At 56.5% G+C, this 22,500-nt stretch overlaps 1 long non-coding RNA gene and 1 pseudogene across 1 annotated transcript; one reads left to right on the top strand and one right to left on the bottom strand.

Moving 5' to 3' along the window:
• Window positions 1-7,821: 7,821 nt before the first annotated feature.
• On the bottom strand, window positions 7,822-20,493 carry LOC144310043 (uncharacterized). Its single transcript, XR_013375802.1, has 3 exons — window positions 20,179-20,493; window positions 9,815-9,886; window positions 7,822-8,633 (listed from the first exon to the last, which is right to left on the bottom strand). It is a non-coding gene; the product is annotated as an uncharacterized LOC144310043 (long non-coding RNA).
• A 679-nt stretch (window positions 20,494-21,172) lies between these two features.
• Window positions 21,173-22,114, top strand: LOC144310044 (NHP2-like protein 1 pseudogene; annotated as a pseudogene).
• The last annotated feature ends 386 nt before the right edge of the window (window positions 22,115-22,500 follow it).

Below are 22,500 nucleotides of genomic sequence, written 5' to 3'. Positions count from 1 at the left end.
AGCGCGGCACCGGGTCGGCAAGACGGACGACGGACGGGGGCGGACTTTCGGGAAAGGCCGCGGACGGGAGACGCCCCGGCGGCCAGGGGCCAGCCAGGCGCCGGAGAACGGCGAGCGGGAGCGGTGGAGGAGAGGATCGCGGGCCACCGCGAGTGGCTTTCGGGAAGCCTCAGAAGGCACCCGGGAGGCCGAGGTCGGGCGCCCAGGGGCGCACGCGGGGTCCCACCGCCCGAGGCCTCCAGCGCAAGGGCGGTCCCGCGGCACCCGAGGACGCCGGCCCGGCCCCCACGGCGGGCCCCAAGCAACCTCGCGGGGCTCGGGGGCCCCAACCGCCACCGTTCACGCGACCGGTTCTCCCGAGAACGCTCTCCCGCACACGCGCAACGACGCCCCGCCCCAACACCCCCCGCGCGCCTCCCTCCTCCCCTTCCTCGGAGGACCGAGAGCACTTCGCCCGGGGACGCCCCCCCCCGAGCCACGGCGGCCAAGGGGGGGGGGCAAGACACCCAACAGCGGCGAGGCCGGTTTCGGTCCACGGAGGGCGGAGTTAGGGGCGCGGCACGCGCGGCGCGCCCGCGACCGTGCGGTCGGGGGACGCGGGCAGGCGGGGGGGACGGGGGGGGGCGGGTCGGCGGCGACGGGGAGGAGGCGCACAGCGGGCGAGGGCCGGAAGAGCGCGTGGGGAAGGGCCGGTCCCGGGAAGGGCGCGCCAACGAAGGCGCGAGCCGGGCCACCGGGTAAACGCGCACGGGATCCCACCGCCACCAGCACGAGGGCGGTCCCGCGACGCCCGGGACGCCGGCCGGCCTCAGCACCCTTGGCAGGCCTCCCCGCAAACCGGGCCCCACGCCGCCCGGGCCCAGGCACGCGCGACCCCCGCCGCGGGGGTCCCGTCCGAACCTCCGTCCGTCCATCCGTCCGGTCCAACCCGGAGTCACGACCCGGGGAGGCGCCCCCAGGCGGGAGCTGGCCCGACCCACACGCGCCCGCCGAGCCACCGCCGGCGGCGACTCGGCTCGGGAGCGGGCGGCGGCCCAGACAGCCAGCCGGCCGCTAGCGCGGCACACACGCACACACACGGGGTGAGTGGCGTGGGGGGGGGGCGGCGGGCCGCCCCAACCCCCCGGCCGCGCGCACGCTCGCACACGCACGCGGGCAACACACCCCGCACCGGACGCCGGCCCGGCCCGGCGGGATCCTCCCCCGTCTCGGAGGGGGGAGGCGCAGGCCGCGGTAGGTAGGCAAAGAGCGGCACTCTGCCCAAACACGTCGCGACGGGAGTCCAACCCCGCGTCGCTGGCCACACTACACGCGCAGAGGAGGGGCAGCGGCTGGGGGCTCCGGTACCCCAAGGCACCCTCTCGGATCGCTAGAGAAGGCTTTCTCACCGAGGGCGCATCGCCCCCACCCGTTCGTCCTCCCAAACGGGCCCCACCAGGCGGCGCTCCGGGGCCGACAGGGCTCGCGGGGCGGGGGGCGGATCTCCGGCAAGGGACAGGCACAGGGCAACCCCGAGCGCTCGCGGCCGGTGCCCCCTCGAGGACGCCACCCCCGCCTCGCCCGCGCACGGCGTGGTCACGTCACCGCCCAGAGGAGAGAGCTCCCCGCCTCCCGCGAGGCGGGCGAGAGAGAGGGACGGAGACGGGGACACGACCCGTGCCGGAAGAGAGGGGCAGCCCCTCGGGCTGGCCAAGCGCCGCGGCGCTGGCCCGGCCCGCCGCGGGCGCTCACGAGCCCCGCCAAGTCCTCCGAGTCACACCGCCCCACGCCACCCACCCCCCGCCGGCGCGGCGAGGGGGGGAGGAGAGGAGAGGGGAAAGGAAGACGAGGCGCCCGCGCCCCCGCCAGGGGCACGGGTGCGCCTCCCTTGCCGACTTCTTCCACCACCCGCTCCTCGGACACGCCGACGACGACGGCGGCGGCGGCAGCCCGAGGGGAGTCGCCGGGGAAGGAAACGACGCCACCGCTCGGCCTCAGGCACCTGAGGCGACCTGGAGCGCTCCAGGGGCACCACGGAGGGCCGGGCGCAACGCGCTCAAGCGCGCCCAGGCCGGGCGGTGAGCAGCGCGGCGTCGGGCCGGCCCTCCCCGCGGAGGAGGGGAGGGCCGCTCGCCACGGACCCAGGGCCTTCGGGAAAGGCCGGCGAGAGTGTCCGCCGCGTCCGAGGACCCCGGTCCCGCCAGCGCCGCGAGGCAAGAAGGCGGGAGGCCGGGGTCGGGCCGGAGTCCGCACCACCCCCAACCCCGGCGCGCGCCCCCCGCGCACCCGCCACGACGGCCGGGCGCGGAGGAGCCGGGGAGGGAGGGGCCCGCGGGCAGAACGAGAAGAGCGGTCGCATCCGCCGTGGACGCCCGTCCCTCGTCTGACGCGGCTTAGGCCCGGCCCAGGAGAGCACGAGATCACCACATCGATCGATCGGCAGCAAGCTGCGGCCCCGAGGGGGCTTCCCGAGGAGCAAAAGCCCAGCGAGGACGGCGACCGGGGGGACCTGCTTCCGCCTCACCGGCAAGCCCCTCGACCCCCGGGGGGGGGGCAGGAGCGACCGGACAACCCCAGACACAGCGGGGGACGCCTGACACGCGGCACGGAGCCTTGCGAGACAGGGGTTGTCACGGCCAACGGCCGGGTGCCCACGGCGTGGAGCGCACGGGGGTAAAAGACCCACCGCCACCTGCCCACACCGCCCTCCCTCGGGTGCCGGAGACCGGAGGGCGACACCGCGACCCGGGCCACCTGGAGTCCAGCACGAGAGCCGGCGCGCAGGCCCAGGCGGACGGCTCAGGCTCCAGCGAGCGAGGACAGGGACCGGCTCGGCCGCGCGGTCAAGCCCGGAACCCCACCCGCGCCCAGAGGCCCACATCTCTAAGGCGAGCGACGGACGGACCGGCTGTCTTTTACGTCTGCCTGTCGTCTGTCTGCCTGTCGCCGAAACACAACGTGTCAGCACCTACCTGGCAACAAAAAATGTTCATCTCGGGCAAGAAAATAACCGCGCCTGCCGGCGGGGACCAGCCACAGGTCACCGCGACCTCCCGGGACCGTGACACGGCCAACTGTCCCCAAAACCTGCCCCACGGCGCCCCCCCACCCCCACCCCACGGAGCCCCCAGGGCTATCTGGTCGACCCAGGGAACGGGGGGGGGGGGGGGGAGGGGAGGAGGGGCGATACGCGGTCGGTGGAGACGCCACGCCGCCACGCCGCCACGCCGCCACGCCGCCACGCCGCCAAGCCAGTGATCTCCGAGAGGAGACTTTGAAAAATCATCAAAGTTCTCCGGAGGCAGGCACCGTGCGGAGGCCGTCCCCCGCGGCCCTCAGGACCGCCCCGTGCCTACCGCCGTCCCCAACCCCGGCTCGGGCCAGGGGAGGTGGAGGGCCACGCGCGGCAGAGGCAGCCTCACCGGGAATCGCCACCGGGGCCGGACGCCCGAACGGACGGCCCGCCCACCCCCGCGTGGCACCCGGTCCGACCGCCCGGGACCCACCTCCGCAGCGGGCCTCGGAAAAAGGGGAGAAAATCGCGTCCGACGCCCGGGACCCCCACACGTGCCCGCAGCCGGGTCTGTCGCGCCACCCACGGGCTTCCCCTCCAGGCTCAGACCGGTCCCCGTCGCCAGGGCGTGACCACGGGAGACAACCGAGTGACACGGAAGGAAGGCCCGAAGATCGCCCGGAGCCACAGGACGGACGGCGGGACACACCCTGTCCCCCGCCCCCGAGGCGGCCCAGGTCGGTCCGCGCGGGCGGAGGAGGAGCCACCGGCGGGTGCTGGTCGACCCACCCAGGCGGCCCGCACGGCCTCCTCCGGGAGCGAGGCGGAGGCGACAGCGGCGACAGCGGCGACGGCGACACTCCCTCGCAGCTCCGGAGGTCCAATCTCCGGCGAGCGCATCGCGCGCCGAGGCCCCGGCGACAGCCGGACGCTCGCGCCGGAGCCGCCCTCCTCCTGGAACTCGGCCCCGGGAAACCGACACCAAAGCTGTTCCTTGCCTGTCGCCGCCGAGCCTCCGGAGGGGACACGCTCTATAAAAGCGGCCGCCAGGTGGCACCCGACAACCGGCGCGAACGACAGCGGGACAGATCCGGGCGGCGAGGCCGTCAGGGCGCCTCGGATCTCGCCTCTCGGCCCGGGGACGGCGGAGGGCCCCGGGAGCACACGGCCGCGCACCGCGCGAACCCCCGTCCTCCCGGGGCGGGGGAGCCTTGGAAAACCCGTCCGTCCGTCCGTCCGTCCGTCCGGGCCCGCTGCCGCCCGGAAAGGGGGTCGCGCTCGCCGCGCGGGGCTCCCGGGACGACTCAGGCACGTTTCCGAGGTCAGGGAGGGAACGTAGAGCCGAAACCAGGCGAGGACTCTTAGGACGGCAACGGATGCACCGTTTTTTCTCGTGTCCTTCCTTTTTTTTTTTTTTTTTTTTTCTTTTTCTTTAGGATTTTATTTATATATTTATAAGACGAAGGAGGGAGGGAGGGAGGGAGGGAGGGAGGTCACGAAGGAGGTCTGAACCAAAGGCGCTGGAGAGGACGGTGTGCCCCCCCCTCCCCCGCACCACCTTCACCTCCACCCTCTCAGCGTCTGGGACCTGACCCCCCCCCCCCCCCAAATACTTGTCTATTGGGTTGAATGAGAAGAGGTCGTGGAAGAGGAACTCAATTCTGGGGAGGAGGGGAGGCTCAAAGAACATAAGGATTTTTTCTTTCTTTCTTTCTTTCTTTCTTTCTTTCTTTCTTTCTTTCTTATAACACAATCTGTTTCTCCAGAATTCTCCTGCTCACGCTCAACTTCCTGTCCTTGAAGAGAAGAATGTCATTCACTCCCCTCCTGGCGCTCTCTTCCAAGGCACCTTCCAGGGGCAGGAGAAAGGGTGTGCTTCTCTTCTCAGAGGAAAAGGAGGGGAGTCAGCGGGACCTTCTTTCACCTGGGGGGGTGGGGGGAGCGGCGGTGTGCGTGTGTTTCTTTGCTGCTGCTGCTACTCTATCAAAGTGTCTCCAGGTAGGGAGGCCGGGGTGGCTCAGCGGTTGAGCGCCTGCCTTTGGCCCAGGGCGTGATCCCTGCATGGATGGAGTCTCCTTCTCCTTCTGCCTGTGTCTCTGCCTCTGTGTGCATCCGTGCGTGCGTCCGTCCGCGTGCGTGCGTGCGTGCGTGCGTCCGTCCGTGTGCGTGCGTGCGTCCGTGTGCGTGCGTGCGTGCGTCCGTCCGTGTGCGTGCGTGCGTGCGCGCGCGCGCGCGTGCGTCTCAGGACTACCTACATAAAATCTTCAATCAATCAACGTGTCTATGGTTCAAAACAGTACTCTGGTTTCCTTCGTATCCAAGTCCTATGTCAGATTGGACTTTTGACAGGAGAAGGGAGGGCGGGCCACATTTTCTTCTGCCCTGGCGGAGGAGAAAGGGAAGATGGGCGGGCACAGACCTGGGCATAGTCTTCTCTGTCGTGGGGGTGAGCGGAGGAGTCGGATTCGGCTCTCACGGGACGGGGTCTAATTTCTCCGTGGACGGACAATTGGGCAGAACGTCAGGCGAACGGAGGACGAGTCATGGTCAGAAGACCATGGACAAGACCGGCTATAGATGCTGGAGTTTCCGGAGCAATGATTTCATCAGAGGCACGCGAAGGCCAAAGACTTCCAGGGAGCGTGTTTATAGACGCCTCGGCCCGTAGGTCCTTCCTTTCGAATGGACAGTGCTCCCATCCGGTCGGTCGGTCGGTCCGGTCGGTCACCTTAGCATATCTTCTCCAGCTCCCGTGAGCCGTGTGGTCGTGCAATTCTACTTTGGGCCTAACGGGGGATGGATGGGACCGACCGTGCCACAGAAAGGGAGACGGCATCGAGTCCTTGAGCCTAAGGCACGTCTAAGACAGTGACTCTCTAAAGTACCGTGGAGGGGATCCCTGGGTGGCGCAGCGGTCGGTTTGGCGCCTGCCTTTGGCCCGGGGCGCGATCCTGGAGACCCGGGATCGAATCCCACGTCGGGCTCCCTCCCTGTGCATGGAGCCTGCTTCTCCCTCTGCCTCTGTCTCTGCCTCTCTCTCTCTCTGTCTCTCTCTCTCTCTATGACTATCATAAATAAATAAAAATATTTAAAAAAATAAAAATAAAATAAAGTACATGGAGGCAGAAGGAGGCCAGCTGGAGTTTTGTTGTGTGGGTTGCGTATCTGTGGCAATGGGGTGGGTGTGGGTGGCTGTTGTTTGTTTTCTGGACGAGGTGAAAGAACCCTTTGAGTGCAAGTATTTGCAGAAGGGGTCCGGCGGGATGGGAAGGTGTGGGTCAGTCCATTCACCGAGAAAACCGGAGACTCGGCCTTTTTAAGAACTCGGCAACGGGAGGAGTATAGCTTGGCTCATCGCAGCAACTGGCAACTCAGCAGAAACAACAGAACATTCCCAGAATGAATGGAGTTTGCAGGAGCCAACGTGAGCATGCCCCACCACCCTCCGCGGGTGCGTCCGTGTAAACACACACACACACACACACACACACACACACACACCCCGGCCTTCCATTCCCAAATCCACCAGAGGACTCAGGGTTGGTTGGGGGTGGGGATGGAGGGTGGCGGGTGGCAGAAGGGAGGTTCAGGGCCATCCATTCCAATGGCCCTCATTCAATCATTTCATTCAAATGCACATGGCTGTCTGTTAAAGTCCGAGCCTGGGACTTCTCTCCATTGAATGGCTTTCTGCACCTCCCCCAAACCCTCAGGCTGCGGCTCCCAAGCTATGGGGGAGGGGAGAGAAGAAAAGAGAAGAGGAGAGGAGAGGAGAGGAGGGGAGGGGAGGGGAGGGGGAAAGAGAAGGGCAAAGAGGATGTCTGAAGAACTCACATTGTTTGGGGTCCAAAAGCGACCCCTCCTGGTTTCCTGACCCAGGAAACCCCAATAAACCCTTTGGGAATCAATCCTGGATGTGGAGGATGCCATCTCACTCTTAATGCCTTCCAGGGGTGGGGGTGCGTCTGGGAGGGCGTGGCATGGCGGGGACTGGTGAATCTGATGGGGAGCTAAACACATGACCACCGTGGTGTCTTAGGGTCCAGAGGCCAAACACAGGCATGGAGTGATATGGGCGAAGGACTAAGGGAGGCCTGGCCAGGGACAGTTCTGACTCATCCACCCTGGGTGAGGGCCCAACAAGGACACTCTTTCCTCTAAAGCGACGGGCCAACAGTCTCCTGGTTCCCCATCGACCTGTCCTCCCTCTCGCACCCACTTCCCAAGGGAAATCCTCAGTCTCATTCGAAGTAGTCCCCGGCTGTGTCACAAGCCACCTTCTGTCTACTAAAAGGAGTAAGGAAGATGGACAAACATGAACCAGCCCGACAGATGGCACCTCCGCACGGAGGGGTTGGGGGGTGGGGCCCTCCCCGGACAAAAGGTGACTCTGAGCTTGAAAACATGAAAGGGCAGAAGCTCCCGGCCCCCGGCCCGGGCCGGGCCCCAGGCCCCGGCAGGCCCGCTCCGTCAGAAGAGCACTCAACTTTTGATTGCAGTCAGGGTTGTGAGTTTGAGCCCCACGTTGGGTCTAGAGATGATGAAAAATGAAGGAACAAACTCTCAATAACTTAAGTATGTATGGAGCGCCTGGGTGGCTCAGCGGTGGAGCGTCCAGGGATCCCCGGGTGGCTCAGCGGTTTAGCGTCTGCCTTCAGCCCAGGGCCTGATCCTGGAGACCCAGGATCGAGTCCCACGTCAGGCTCCCTGCATAGAGTCTGCTTCTCCCTCTGCCTGTGTCTCTGTCTCTGTGTCTCTCGTGAATAAATAAATAAAATATTAAAAAAAAAAGAAAGAAAGAAACGACTACAACATTCCATTTTAGGTGACGTCTATTTTTCTTTTTACCACAACTGGGGGGAAGAAAAGCAAAACAAACAAAAACAAACAACAACAACAACAACAAGACCCCACCCCCACCCCCCCACCCTGTCCTTGGCTCAGAGTAAGGGAATTCCTGGGTCAGGTTGAAAGAGGGGGAGGGGGTGATATCCTGTCGTCCGCAGTGTGGAAAACCAGGGTTCAGCAACCTGGAATTGTTTCTGCCTCGCCAGGTAGACAGACGTGGTCACTGTCGTCAGCCCTGCAAAAGCAAGGCAAGAGGGGATCCCTGGGTGGCGCAGCCGTTTGGCGCCTGCCTTTGGCCCAGGGCGCGATCCTGGAGACCCGGGATCGAATCCCATATCAGGCTCCCGGTGCATGGAGCCTGCTTCTCCCTCTGCCTGTGTCTCTGCCTCTCTCTCTCTGTGTGACTATCATAAGTAAATAAATAAAAAAAAGAAAAAAAAAAAAAAGCAAGGCAAGAGGGAAGAACCTCCGCATTTCCAAGCACCTCGTAGGGGCAACCTGGGAGGCTCGCTGGGGTTAAGCAGCTGACTCTCGGTTTCATCCGCCAGGAGGTGGCACTCTTGACTCGCCCAGTGAGGCCGCGGCGACCTCTGGAAGGAAGGTATCAGGCTCACGGTTTCCGAGGGGCTCGGGTGGCTCCCGAGAAGTGGATCTGAGTGTCTCCAGGCTGTCTGATCCTATCTGAGTCTTAGGATGCGATTCCAGGGGCCCCTGGCCCGCTCGGTCAGTAGAGAGCACGACTCTTGACCTCCAGGCCGTGAGTGCGAGCCCTACGTTGGGAGTAGAGATCACTCTGAAAAATAAACCGGGGCGGGGGGGGGGGGGGGGGGGGGCGGAGGAAGAGAAGAGAAAAGAAAAACAGATGCCATTGCACTCAAGGAAGGCAGGTCTTGGTGATACAAGGGATTCTTCCAACAGTGGCCGGTCACAATGAGAACATATTCCCACGGAACAGACCTCACGCAGATGATTGGCAATTGCCATAAAAGAAAGATAACTCATTAGAAAAAGAGAGAGAAAGAGAGAAAAAGAAAAAAAGAAAAGAAAAGAAAAGAAAAGAAAAGAAAAGAAAAGAAAAGAAAAGAAAAGAAAAAAGATAACTCACTGAGAGTTTCTGAACACTGACGGGTCACAGGTAGGGAGAAAAGATAAGGATTTTAAAGATTTTTTTTTTCTTTAGATTTTATGTATTTATTCATGAGAGACACAAACGCACACACAGAGAGAGAGAGAGAGAGAGAGAGAGAGAGAGAGAGAGAGAGGCAGAGACACAGGCAGAGGGAGAAGCAGGCTCCATGCAGGGTCTCCAGGATCACGGCCTGGGCTGAAGGCAGCGCTAAACCGCTGAGTCACCAGGGCTGCCCAAGGATAAGGATTTTAATTTGTTTACAAACTCACTCGTTCCTCCAATTTCTCTAAGGTATAGATATCTCTACAGACAAAGTTTCCTTCAAACTGGAAGAGCAAACATGAGGGGATCAGCAGTGATTTGAACAAGAGTCCTTAAAAAAGGGTCATCAGGACGCCTGGGTGGTTCAGCGGTGGGAGCAGCTGTCTTTGGCTCAGGGTGTGATCCTGGAGTCCCTCATCGGTCTCTCCCTGCAGAGCCTGCTTCTCCCTCTGCCTGTGTCTCTGCCTCTCTCTCATTGTGTCTCTCGTGAATAACTAAATAAAGTCTTTAAAAAACAAAAACAAAGAAACCGGTCATCATTGTCTTTCGCTCTTTTCAGTTCCATGTTGTTCCTTTTAGTTCTGTTTGTTTAAGATTTTATTTATGTATGAGAGAGAGAGAGAGAGAGAGAGAGAGAGAGAGAGAAGCAGGCCCCATGCAGGGAGCCCGATGCGGGACTCGAACCCGGGACTCCGGGGTCACGCCTTAAGCCCAAGGCAGAGGCTCCACCGCTGAGGCACCCAGAAGTCCCTGGTTTTGTTCTGGGTAAATGCAGCTATTTCACTAGTTCTGGCAATTCATACTGTTGTTCGATGATCTCAGGGTGACCAGAAACTGAGATGTGTCAAAAGTCCTTTGCGTGGTTCTTCTGGAATCTGGGATAAATAAAAAATAAATAAATAAATAAATAAATAAATGTGCGTGTGTGTGTGTGTGTGTGTGTGTGTGTTTTGTTTGTTTTTGCAAGAGCGTCAGAACGTGGCATGTACATGACATGGCGGTCACCGGTGGACGTGGTTAAAGACCCGAGGAGAGTTGGCTAGAGTGCAGTCGAGAAGAAAAACGGATTATGATTTGTCACACACGGCATTTTAACAATGTACCAGGGCACGTTACCACTTAACGAATTTACGTCGCTTTTGGAACACCCACAGCATTCACGCAACCAATATAATCTAAGAGGGCTTATGATTCTTTGTCTGACGCTGCTTCTCACGTGCCTTCACATAGCAGGTAAACGACCTATGTTAGTCAAGAGACTCAACCTAGGGCTAGACTTTTCTGGGATCCGCTGAAAATCCATGACCGGATGAAGGAACCAGCAAACAGCCGGGCAGCCAGCCGACCAGCCAGATACACAAACCATCCATCCATCCATCCAACCAACCAACCAACCAACCAACCAACCAACATCTCAGAAGCTTTCAAGGCCCGGGCCTATAAAGGATCACGGGTCATTACAAAACCGAAAACAATGTCAGTATCTGTTTCGCCAGGGTGGCCCTAGGAGATTCCACAGGAGCTTATAGAGTTGTCTCCAAAATGTAGCTCCTTTAATATTGAGAAGTTTTCACTCTCTCACGGAGGTAATTCGCGGATAAAAAGGAATATAAAAACCTGGCTGGTCCGGAGAGAGAAAATAATAATAATATATTTTTCTCTTCTCTGTTCACAATCCCTTGCCATGATGAGACTACCAACGCAAGGAAATCTCTTCATTTTAACAGAGACAAGAGCCGAGTCTTAATGCTATACCAGTGTACTAGTAAAGCTCACTTCTCCCAATCTCAGTCTGTCCTGACCATGCCTACAATTCCTTTTCAAAAAAATCTGCTTCCGGGACGCCTGGGTGTTTCAGTGCTTAAGCCTCTGCCTTTGGCTCAGGACGTGATCCCGGACTCCCGGGATCGGGTCCCATAGCGGGCTCCTTGCATGGAGCCTTCTTTTCCCTCTCTCTGCCTCTCTCTGTCCCTCCCTCCCTCTCTCCCTCCCTCCCTCCCTCCCTCCACTCCCTTCCTTCTGAATAAGTAAATAAAATCTTAAAAAAGAAAAAAATAGCCAGGCTCATTTCAGGACAGAATTATTTTCTTTTCCCTCACCGAAACATGTATTCTCACGCCTTGTACGTTTCCTACACATCTCCTACATTGTCACACACGGAATTGTTTTCCTTCTCGTTCTCCAGTAGTCTCCATTCCATTGGCAGGCTTTTGCAAAATTGTAATATATTAACTTCTTTTCAGAGAGAGAGCACTGTGTGAAGGGGGGAAGGGGGAGGAGGAGGAGGAGGGAGAGGGAGAGAGTGGGAGACCGAGCATCTTTCCTTTTTTACACTATTTTGTTTCTTTATTCCTGTGTGTGAGAGAGAGACAGAGACAGAGACATGGGCAGAAGCAGGTCCCCCCCCCCCCCCCCCCCCCCGCAAGGAGACGGATGCAGGAAAGGATCCCAGACCCGCATGATCGGGAACGAACGAACAGAACTTCATCCCAGATCGTGGGAACTTGTGAAATATTGGCACTCGTCCTTATCGCTCCGAGCTGTCCTGTTCCGATGATGTTTACCCGCGCCAGCCTTTGAACTCCTAACCTACAGTTCCTTTTTTTTTTTTTTTTAATTTTTATTTATTTATGATAGTCACACACAGAGAGAGAGAGAGAGAGAGAGGCAGAGACATAGGCAGAAGGAGAAGCAGGCTCCATGCACCGGGAGCCCGACGTGGGATTCGATCCCGGGTCTCCAGGATCGCGCCCTGGGCCAAAGGCAGGCGCCAAACCGCTGCGCCACCCAGGGATCCCATAAGCTACAGTTCCTTTACAAAGGGATGTTAGCAATATAGCATCCGGAGGTAGAGGAAACCTCTCCCTCGTAGAACCCACAGGGACACGTAGACACAGACGAGACGCCAACAAAGTATATAGCCTCGGTCTCACTCCTATCTATCTGTGGAGAGGTCACGAAAGACCCGATGTTCCGATCTCCCCGCTGGCTGGGTGACAACAACTCCAGTGGCCAGCGAGCGTGACCGCGTCCGGACCCCGTCCATCCTTTGGTTTCCATTTCGAAAGAGAAGAGGCCGGTTTCCTGCAAAGATACCCAAAGCCGCAGCAACAACCCAACCCGAAGAAGACCAGAGCGTCTGTCTCCCCGAGCGAGCCGAGCACTGGTTCCTCACTCACCAACAGTCGGGACATGACTGATGGAACCAGAGGGATTCCTAGGTTAGGTTCCGGTCCCTGGGCTGGCCTCATTGCCAGCTTTCTCTAATCGTGGAGAGCATAGCATTGAGGCATGAGCAAAGCACCCCATTCACCCGGTTCGGGCCATCTGAGCCTCAGGTTCCCCTTCCACGTGTCCCAGGTCAGCGAGCACTTGCAAGTAAGTATAGGCCCCCTAAGCAGTCCAGTGGCAGCCTGCCGGAGTTTCCTGTGGCTGGCGGGGGGGTGGGGGTGTCCTGTGCTCAACCTTCGCTGCAGGGTTCTCTAGGGTCTGGTTCGGTTCGCCCCGCTTTTCTGCGTGCGCGTGCACGTGCGTGTGCATGCTCCATAAGGAGCTGGGGCGTCCTCGGGAGGAGGGACGCCGTAGAGAGTGGACAGTTTATTCTCTGATCTTGGTACGGGCAAGGCTGTAGGGCTTGAACTCTATGGGAACCAGGAAGGTTTTCTTCCGTTTTCTCATCGTCAGTTTTGGCAGGTTGCCTTTTAGCGATCGATCAATCCGATCGAAACAAAACAAAACAAAACAAAACAAAACAAAACAACTTCTTTTCCCTTTTTGTAAAGATTCTGTTTATTTTCTCCTGAGACACAGTGAGTGGGAGAGTCGGACCGACACACAGGCAGAGGGAGAAGCAGGCTCCATGCTGGGAGCCCGACGTGGGACTCTGATGCCGGGCCTCCAGGATCAGGCCCCGGGCTGAAGGCCGCGCTCAACCGCCGAGCCACCCGGGCTGCCCACCTTTTTCTTTTCTTTTCTTTTCTTTTCTTTTCTTTTCTTTTCATTGTTTTATTTTCAAAAGATTTTAGGTGTATGCGATGTTTACACCCAGGTTAGGGCTCGTCCTCACAACCGAGAAATATAGAGTCCCACACTCCACCCACAGTGCCAGCCAGCAGCCACGCAGCCCTTCATCGATTTCATTTGTTCATTTATTTGCTTGCTTGCTTGCTTGCTTGCTTGCTTGCTTCCTGGCTTGCTTATGTATACATTCATTCAGCCGGTCGGTCGGTCAGTCGATCAGTCCAGTCAGTCAGTCCTTTTAAAGGATTTTTTTTTTTTTAATTTTTATTTATTTATGATAGTCACAGAGAGAGAGAGAGAGAGAGGCAGAGACATAGGCAGAGGGAGAAGCAGGCTCCGTGCACCGGGAGCCCGATGTGGGATTCGATCCCGGGTTTCCAGGATCGCGCCCTGGGCCAAAGGCAGGCGCCAAACCGCTGCGCCACCCAGGGATCCCCAGTCAGTCCTTTTAATTAATCATTCATTCTTTCCTGTTTTAGAGATGTTCTTTATTTATCCATGAGAGACACACAGAGACAGGTATTGACAGATGCAGAGAGAAGCAGGCTCCCCGCGGGGAGCCCCAAGTGGGAGTCGGGGCCCCAGGACCCCAGGATGATGACTGACCTCAAGGCAGATGCTGAACACGGAGCTACCCAGGCATCCCCGTTGCTTGACTTTTTAGGGGAGGCAGACAGGCAACGTGCACTCAGTGGCACGGAAATAGAGCCCAACTAGTGCTGAGTTTTCTGGGAGCCGTTTGGGCCTGGGTCAGTGTGAAAGCCAATGGAGCAGGGCCCAGAAACGTTCAAGGCTGAGAATTTCCTTCCTCCATAATCATCATTTCACAGATGCTTAATTGAAAGTGGTATCTATGGTATGGCAAACGTCTTTCTCGGTTTGGGTTCTAGCAAGACCCAGAGAGTCGAAGCCCCTAAGCTCACGGACTGAAAGTTGCAAGTTGGATGCAGAGATAGTTAGGCAGGCAGGCAGAGCCGGAAAGGCAGGCGCCACACCGGTGGGTCCAGGTGTGAGGAGTGTGGGATCCCAGGGCAGCTGGGACGGACACAGCCTGGTCCGGATCCACCCAGGTCAGTAGCGTTTCCTGACACAGGACAGGCACCAAAGAGGGGCCTTGGGGTGGCTTTCCTCCTCCGCCTCCTTGGGATGGGGACATCTGCCCCACTCGGGGCATGCCCCCCCACCCGCCTGTGCGGTGTGTGGAGAGAGACCCTTTGTCTCGCCGTCACCGCTACAGCAACCGAGGACAGTCCTCAAACAGGAGCACGGTCACATGAGCATCGGTCCCATCTGAACCTATTCCCTCGTTGGGGATCCTAGGGTGCTAGGGTGTGTCTAGGGATACACCTGGAGGACGAGGTCCTGTGTGTGGGAACCCGACGAACGCACAAGAGGGTGGGTGGCGGTGGGAAGGAAGAGGTGCGGACGAGGTGTGCCCGGGTGGCATACCCGAGTTTGAGCGTCTGCCTTCGACTGGGCTCCGGGCGGGCGTCATCACGGCTTTTTGGGGATCCAGCACCGCACCGGGCTCCCCCCCCCCCCCCGCGTGGAGCCTGCTTCTCCCTCTGCCTGCGTCCCGGCCTCTCTCTGTGTGTCTCCCGTGAATAAATACAGTTTATTTATTCATTTATTTTTTAAATATTTAATTTATTTATTCGAGAGAGAGAGAGAGAGAGAGAGAGAGAGAGAGAGAGATCGGGTGCCCGATCAATACAGTGTAAGAAATTAAACTTGGGATCCCTGGGTGGCGCAGCGGTTTGGCGCCTGCCTTTGGTCCAGGGCGCGATCCTGGAGACCCGGGATCGAATCCCACGTCGGGCTCCCGGTGCATGGAGCCTGCTTCTCCCTCTGCCTGTGTCTCTGCCTCTCTCTCTCTCTCTGTGACTATCATGAATAAATAAATAAATAAAAAATTTAAAAAAAAAAAGAAATTAAACTTAAGAGTAAAAAAATGGAGGGCAGCCCCGGTGGCGCAGCGGTTTGGCGCCACCTGCAGCCTGGGGTGTGATCCTGGAGACCCGGGATCCAGTCCCACATCGGGCTCCCTGCATGGAGCCTGCTTCTCCCTCTGTGTCTCTGCCTCTCTCTCTCTCTCTCTCTCTCTCTCTCTCTCTCAATAAAAAAATCCTTTAAAATAATAAACAAACAAACAATGAATGAATGAATGAACGAACGAACGAACAAATAAATAAATAAAATTTAAAGAGTTTCAAAAAAGAGAGTAAAAAAATGGAATGGAAAGATAACTTGGCGAGGAGGATGTGTGAACGTATGTAATGCCGCTGAGCGACTCTAGGCTTAGAAAGGGTTACAAGGTTCCATCGTAGGTGACGCCTGTCTTTTGGACCACAACCGAAACACAAAACAAGACCTCCTGTCCCTGGCTCAGAGTAAGGGAGTTCCTGGGTCAGGCTGGAGGGGGTTCCTGTGGTCCGCAGAGTGCAGAACCCCGGTTCAGCCATCTGGACTCTTTTCTTCCTGTCCGCGGAGACAGGCGTGGTCGCAGACGGCACACTCCTGTAAAGGCAAGGCCAGAAGGAAGAACTTCAGCATTTCTTTTGCTCTTCTTTTCTGTTCTTCCGGTTGTTGTGGTTCCGGTGTCGTTGAGCCTCAGCATTTCCAAGCACCTCGTAGGGGCAACCTGGGAGGCTCGCTGGGGTTAAGCAGCTGACTCTCGGTTTCGTCCGCCAGGAGGTGGCACTCTTGACTCGCCCAGTGAGGCCGCGGCGACCTCTGGAAGGAAAGTATCAGGCTCACGGTTTCCGAGGGGCTCGGGTGGCTCCCGAGAAGTGGATCTGAGTGTCTCCAGGCTGTCTGATCCTATCTGAGTCTTAGGATGCGATTCCAGGGGCCCCTGGCCCGCTCGGTCAATAGAGATCACTTTGACAAATGGACCCCGGGGGCCGGGGCCGGGGCCGGGGCCGGGTGGGGGGCGGGGGGGAGAAAGGGAGGGGAGGGAGGAGGGGAGGGCGGCGTGGGGACCGGGGGAGGTCGAAAGAAAGAAAAACAGACGCCATTCTACTCAAGGAAGGCCTTGGTGATACAGCGGATCCTTCCAACGGTGTCTGGTTGCAATGAGCACGGATTCCCACCGACCTTCTGAAGAGGATTTAACAATCGCCAAAAAAAAGGAAGATGACTCACTGAGAGTTTCTGAAGTCTGTTCAGGGTTTCGTGGACCTCATTCAGTTCCACGTTGTTCCTTTCTGTTCGGTTTCCATGCAGCTTTTTCATTAGTTCCGGCAACTCCTACTGTATGTAGTTGGAGAATCTCAGGGTGACCAGACACCGGGATTCGTCCAGAGTCCTTTCCGCGAATCTTCTGAAAAGTGGACCGCATTGTTGCAAGACCTTCCTAACAACACCTGCACGTGACAGGGAGGTCACCCACGGATGGACGTGCCTAAAGACCCAATGAGAATTCATTATAATGCAGTCGAGAGGAAAATCCGACCAGTTTCTGTCACACACACATACACACACACACACAACACACATGCACGTACGCAGAGCATTTAAACAGTTCGAATGTGGAGTGACGGCACTCTACCAGGACACGTTACAAGTTTAGGAATTTCATTTCCTGTTCGGAACACCGGCAGCATTCACCCACACAATGTAATCTAAGAGGGCTTATGGTTCTTTGTCTGACAGTGCTTCTCATGTGCCTTCCCATAGCAGGTAAACGACCTATAGTAGTCAAGAGACTCTATTTAGGGTTTGGCATTCTGGGATCCGCTGAGAATCCACGAACGGATGAAGGGACCAGTAGACAGACAGACAGACAGACAGGCAGCCAACCAGCCAACCAAAAACATCTCAGAAGTTTTCAAGGCACATGCCTACAAAGGATCACGGATCATAACAAAACGGAAATCTTCAGTGTCTCTTTCGCCGAGGTGGCCCCTAGGAGATTCTACAGGTGCTTTTAGAGTTGTCCCCAAAATGAAGCTCCTTTACCGTGGAGAAGTTTTCACTCTTACGTAGTAGGGGAAGACCGGATACAAACGAACCCAAAAAATAAAATAAATAAGTAAATACCAAAAAAAGTGAAACAAGAACAACCAAAAAAAAAAAAAAAAAAAAAAAGGGAATCTAAAAACCTTGCTGTTCTGGGCAGGTAAAGGGAGAGACACACACACACACACACACACACACACACACACACCCCAAAAAACAAACAAAAAACCCCCAACCAAACCACACCAAACCAAGCCAACCAACCAAACAAAAAAGCACCTTGTCTTTGTCTTTTCTTCTCTGTTCACACTCTTATCAAGAGTAGACTACCAATGCAAGAGAATCTCGCCATTTTAGCAGAGAGAAGAGCCAAATCTCAGTTGTACACCAGTGTAGTAGTAAAACCCACTTCTCCCAATCTCAGTCCGTCCTGACCACGCCTGCAATCCCTTTTCAAAGAGTCTGCTTCTGGGACGCCTTGGGTGGCTCAGCGGTGGAAGGTCTGCCTTTGGCTCAGGGCCTGATCCCAAGGGTCCTGGGATCCAGACCCACATCGGGCTCCCCACGTGGAGCCTACTTCTTCCCCTGCCTGTGTCTCTGCCTCTCTCTCTCTCTCTCTCTGTGTGTGTGTGTCTCTCTGTCTGTCTCTCTCTTTCTCTGTCTCTGCCTCACTGTGTCTCTGTGTCTGTCTCTCTGTCTCTGTCTCTCTTTATCTCTCTGCCCCTTTTCTCTGTCTCTTTGTCTCTCTCTCCCCTTCTCTCTGTCTCTCTCTCTTTCTCTGTCTCTGCCTCTCTCTGTGTCTGTCTCTCTGTGTCTCTCTGCCTCTCTTTTCTCTGTCTCTCTCTCTTTGTCTCTCTCTCCCCTTCTCTCTGTCTCTGTCTCTGCCTCTGTTTATCTCTCTGCCTCTCTTTTCTCTGTGTCTCTCTCCCCTTCTGTCTCTCTTTATCTCTCTGTCTCTCTCTTTGTCTCTCTCTCTCTCCCTGTCTCTCTCCTTCTCTGTGTCTCTCTCTTTCTCTATCTCTGTCTCTCTTTGTCTCTGTCTTGCTTTCTCTGTCTCTCTCTATCTCTCTGTGTCTCTGTCTCTGTGCCTCTGTCTCTCTTTGTCTCTCTCTTTCTCTGTCTTTCTCTCTGTCTCTCTCTGTCTCTGTTACTCTCTCTCCTTCTCTCTGTCTCTCTCTCTGTCTCTGTCTCTCTCCCATGAATACATAAATAAAATCCAAAAAAATAAAAAACAGAAAACAAAAAACAAATCTCAAAAATCTCCTTCATAAATCCCTTCTATAATTTCTTTTTCCATTCCGTCAGTCTTAAGTGTTCTTTCTCTAAATAGCCAGGCTTTGGGACGCCCCTGTGCCTCAGCGTTTGAGCGTCTGGCTTCAGCTCAGGGCGTGATCCCAGACTCCTGGGACCGAGTCCCATATCAGGGTCCTCGCATAGAGCCTGCTTCCCTTGTCTCTGCCTGTCCCTGTGTCTCTCGTGAATAAGTAAATAAAATCTTAAAAAAAAAAAAAAAAGCCAGAGTCATTTCAGGACAGATTCATTTTCTTTTTTATTTTATTTTATTTTATTTTATTTTATTTTATTTTATTTATTTATGATAGTCACAGAGAGAGAGAGAGAGAGAGAGAGAGAGAGAGAGAGAGAGAGAGGCAGAGACACAGGCAGAGGGAGAAGCAGGCTCCATGCACCGGGAGCCTGATGTGGGATTCGATCCCAGGTCTCCAGGATCGTGCCCTGGGCCAAAGGCAGGCGCCAAACCACTGCGCCACCCAGGGATCCCCGATTCATTTTCTTTAACCACCACCACCACCACCCGTATTTTCATGCCTTGTATCTATTCTACATGTCTCCTACTATCTCACACACAGAGGTTGTTTTCCTTATCGTTAACCAGTAGTCTCGATTCCATGTGGCAGATTTTTTAAAATTGTACTTATTTTACACTTTTTGAGAGAGGAGAGAGAGAGAGAGAGAGAGAGAGAGAGAGAGAGAGAGAACTTTGTGAAGGGGGAAGAGAGGGAGGGAGGGAGACAGAGACAGAGACATAGGCAGAAGCAGGCTCCCCACAAGGAGCCAGATGTGGAAAGGGGTCCGGACTCGGATACCCCCCCACCCGCCGCCCCAGAATTGGGCCCTGACCCAAAGGCCGATGCTCAACCCCTCAACCGCTGAGCCACCCAGGCGGCAGACTGTTAACTCCTAGAAACCTCAGTCTCTGGTGAAAAGTCAGTAGGAACCACGGGCACATTGTCTATCGTACCAGAAATCCTTAGATTGTCAAATGTATGAATACATGTGATAGTTTTTAGAAACACGTGTGTGTGTGTGTGTGTGTGTGTGTGTGTGTGTGTGTGTTTGTGTATGTATTGTTGGGCTGGCTGAGAGACAGGGGCACCCAAAATGGCGGACATCTCAAACTGGGTCAAAATGGCTGATCTTCCCGTCAAAGCATCCCTGACCACCACATCATCTCCAGTGAGTCGAAGCCTAGATGGGAAACCGAAACTTTCCATCCAGGAACCGCCCCCGCCCCCTCCCCATCGTCTGATACTATCCCCCCCCTACTCCCAGCCAATCACCTAAGGACACGGTGTTCCCTTGTCTAATTTGGCTAGGGACCCACCCGGATCCAGAGTCGGAACCAAGAAGGCTTCAAAACCCCCACAGTCCCCAACCCCGCGCGACTTCCCTGACTCTGGCCACCTCTCCGAGTCATGGAACCTCGCCCAGGAGCGCTCCCCATTAAAGCACTCTCCTACCTACTGCCTGGCTCTGCTGGTTTTTTATTTCTCCGCTGTTCATTTTGTAAAAACCTAACATGTAGGACACAATTTTTTTTTTTAAGATTTAAGAGAGAGAGGGGGGGGGGGGGGCAAAGACACAGAGGGAGAAGCAGGCTCCAGTGCAGGGAGCCTGACGTGGGACTCGATCCCGGGACTCCAGGATCACGCCCTGGGCTGAAGGCGGCACTAAAACGCTGAGCCACACGGGCTGCCCTGTATGATACAATTGCGAAGGAAGCACGAAACAGGGGATCCCTGGGTGGCTCAGCGGTCCTGCAGGGTGCCCGCTTCTCCCTCTGCCCTGTGTGTGTGTGTGTGTGTGTGTGTGTGTGTGTGTGTGATGAATTGTGAATTAAAATTAAAAAAAAAAAAAGAGGAAGGAAAAGAGAAACGAACAAACCAACCTGAAACACGTTTACTGACACACCCAGGTATCTGCAGGTTTCCTGAATCAGACAAAAGAGAAACACAAAAACTGAGGTGGGGGGAGGGGGGGGGAAGGAAGAAAAGGGCAAGGGGTGGGGGAGGAAAACACAACACCACAAAACAAAAAAACCACCTTGGGTGTCTTACTGACTCACACTTTAGTATTTTACCTTTCTGTTGGAAAGACAGACGCCAGGTATCCGATGAACTGAACCCAATTTATCAATTAAGCTAGTTACACCTTCAAAGTTCCAGGTCACCAAAGATTTGGGAAGCTATTGTAAAAGTTTAACCTATAGACCTTTTTTTCATTTATTAATTAATTAATTAATTAATTTATTTATGATAGTCGGGGGGGGAGAGAGAGAGAGAGAGAGAGAGAGAGAGAGAGAGAGAGAGAGAAAGAGAGAGAGGCAGAGACATAGGCAGAGAGAGAAGCAGGCTCCATGCACCGGGAGCCCGACGTGGGACTCGATCCCGGGTCTCCAGGATCGCGCCCTGGGCCAAGGGCAGGCGCCAAACCGCTGCGCCACGCAGGGATTCCCCCCTTTTTTCATTTTTTTCTTTGTCTTTTTTTTTAACCTGCTTGCTCGTCACAAGGAAAAGTACACGAGACGGACAAAATCGATCATTTGAAGTAGTTTCCGTGGACAAATCCTCAGAGGCACAACTCCACTAATCCGTTGAGTTCACAGCAAAGTTGAGTACGCCCGTCCCTCGGGGCCTGGACCCTCCGGCATGGGCATGGCATCCGGGTGGGTCCCGGTGGAGCAAGGGGATAAGTAGTTCTCCTTTTCTTTTCTGTGCCTGTGGGTCTAACAAGACACCACACGTGTCTCGTTTCTTTGTAATGAGGTGGCGGAAGGGTCTATCTCGATCACCACCATTCCAGGCCCACAAACTGTGACGGGAGCACAGCACATCCCACCGCCCACCCCAACGGCGGCGGGAGCGGGGGCGCGTGGGGACAAAACCGGTTATCCGTATGAAGTGTGACGGTGATAGGTAGCTCCCAGGACACGTCTTTTTACAGGAAACCCACAGGGACCGCGGATACGCAGAGATGACTGAGGCTGATGTGAATCCGAAGGCCTACCCCCTGGCAGATGCCCACCTCCCCAAGAAACTCCTGGACGCGTGTTCAGCAGTCCCGTAACTACAAGCAGCTTCGGAAAGGAGCCCACGAAGCCACCAAAACCCTCTGTGGAGAGGCATCTCTGAGTTCATCCTGATGGCTGGCTGCAGACGCCGAGCCCCTGGAGATCATCCCGCACCGTCCGCCGCCCGCCTGCCTGCCTGCCGCGTGAAGAGAAGAACGTGCCCTACGTGTTCGTGCGCTCCAAGCAGGCCCTCGGGCGGGCCTGCGGGGTGTCCGGGCCTGTCCTCGCCTGTCCCGTCACCATCCAAGGAGGCTCGCAGCCAAAGCCGCAGATCCAGTCCATTCAGCAGTCCATCGAAAGGCTCTTCGTGGAAACCGCTGGCCTCTGTCCCACCCCTCACGGAGCCCAGCCCTCCCCCCTGGGGTTGTGTCTACCGTCTGCGTTCGCATGTAGTTTCTCCAGCTGCCTTCTCTCGTTCTTTTTTTTTTTTTTTTTAATTTTTATTTATTTATGATAGTCACAGAGAGAGAGAGAGGCAGAGACACAGGCAGAGGGAGAAGCAGGCTCCCCGCAGGGAACCCGATGCGGGCACACGAGCCCAGGGTACCCCTTCCACCTCCCCAACCCCCGCCCCGCATCCAGCCCCGAGAGGAAGGCAGCCGCCCAACCACTGAGCCACCCAGGCGTCCGTCCCTCTTTTCCTTTCTCTTATCCGTCAACCTTCCAGCCTTCCGCCTCCACCTCCGCCTGTTCCTTCATCTCGGTTTCCTCCTGGAAAACAGGCTTTGTCCGTGGTTGCCTCCCTCTCAGCCCTCTGAAAGAGGTGGAGTGGGTTGGGCATCAGTTCTGGTGCTCGTGCGTGCGTGTGGACTTGGGATTTCCGGCGTCCGCCTGCCTGGCCTGCTTTCCCCGTCTTCTTCATGATTTGGACTCAAGGGAAGTGGCGGGGGGTTGGGGGGGGGGGGAGATCGGGTCCTTATTTCTCTGGACCACCTCTTGGGTCCCATCCCACGAGGCATCTTTCTGATGGGGTGACCTAGAAGTCCGAACGTAGGGAGGAGAGAGAGAGAGAGAGAGAGAGAGAGAGAGAGAGAGAGGAGAGAGGAGAGAGGAAGGGGCAGAGACCTAGGCAGAGGGAGAAGAAGCAGGCTCCACGCAAGGACACAAACAAACCTTCCAAAAAAAGAGAAGGAAAAAAAA

The sequence above is a fragment of the Canis aureus genome, unplaced genomic scaffold (assembly GCF_053574225.1).
Source record: "Canis aureus isolate CA01 unplaced genomic scaffold, VMU_Caureus_v.1.0 ptg000363c_RagTag, whole genome shotgun sequence".
NCBI classification, from domain to species: Eukaryota; Metazoa; Chordata; class Mammalia; order Carnivora; family Canidae; genus Canis; species Canis aureus.
Note: the sequence above shows the minus strand (reverse complement) of the source record. Positions and strands in the feature narration are given on the sequence as shown.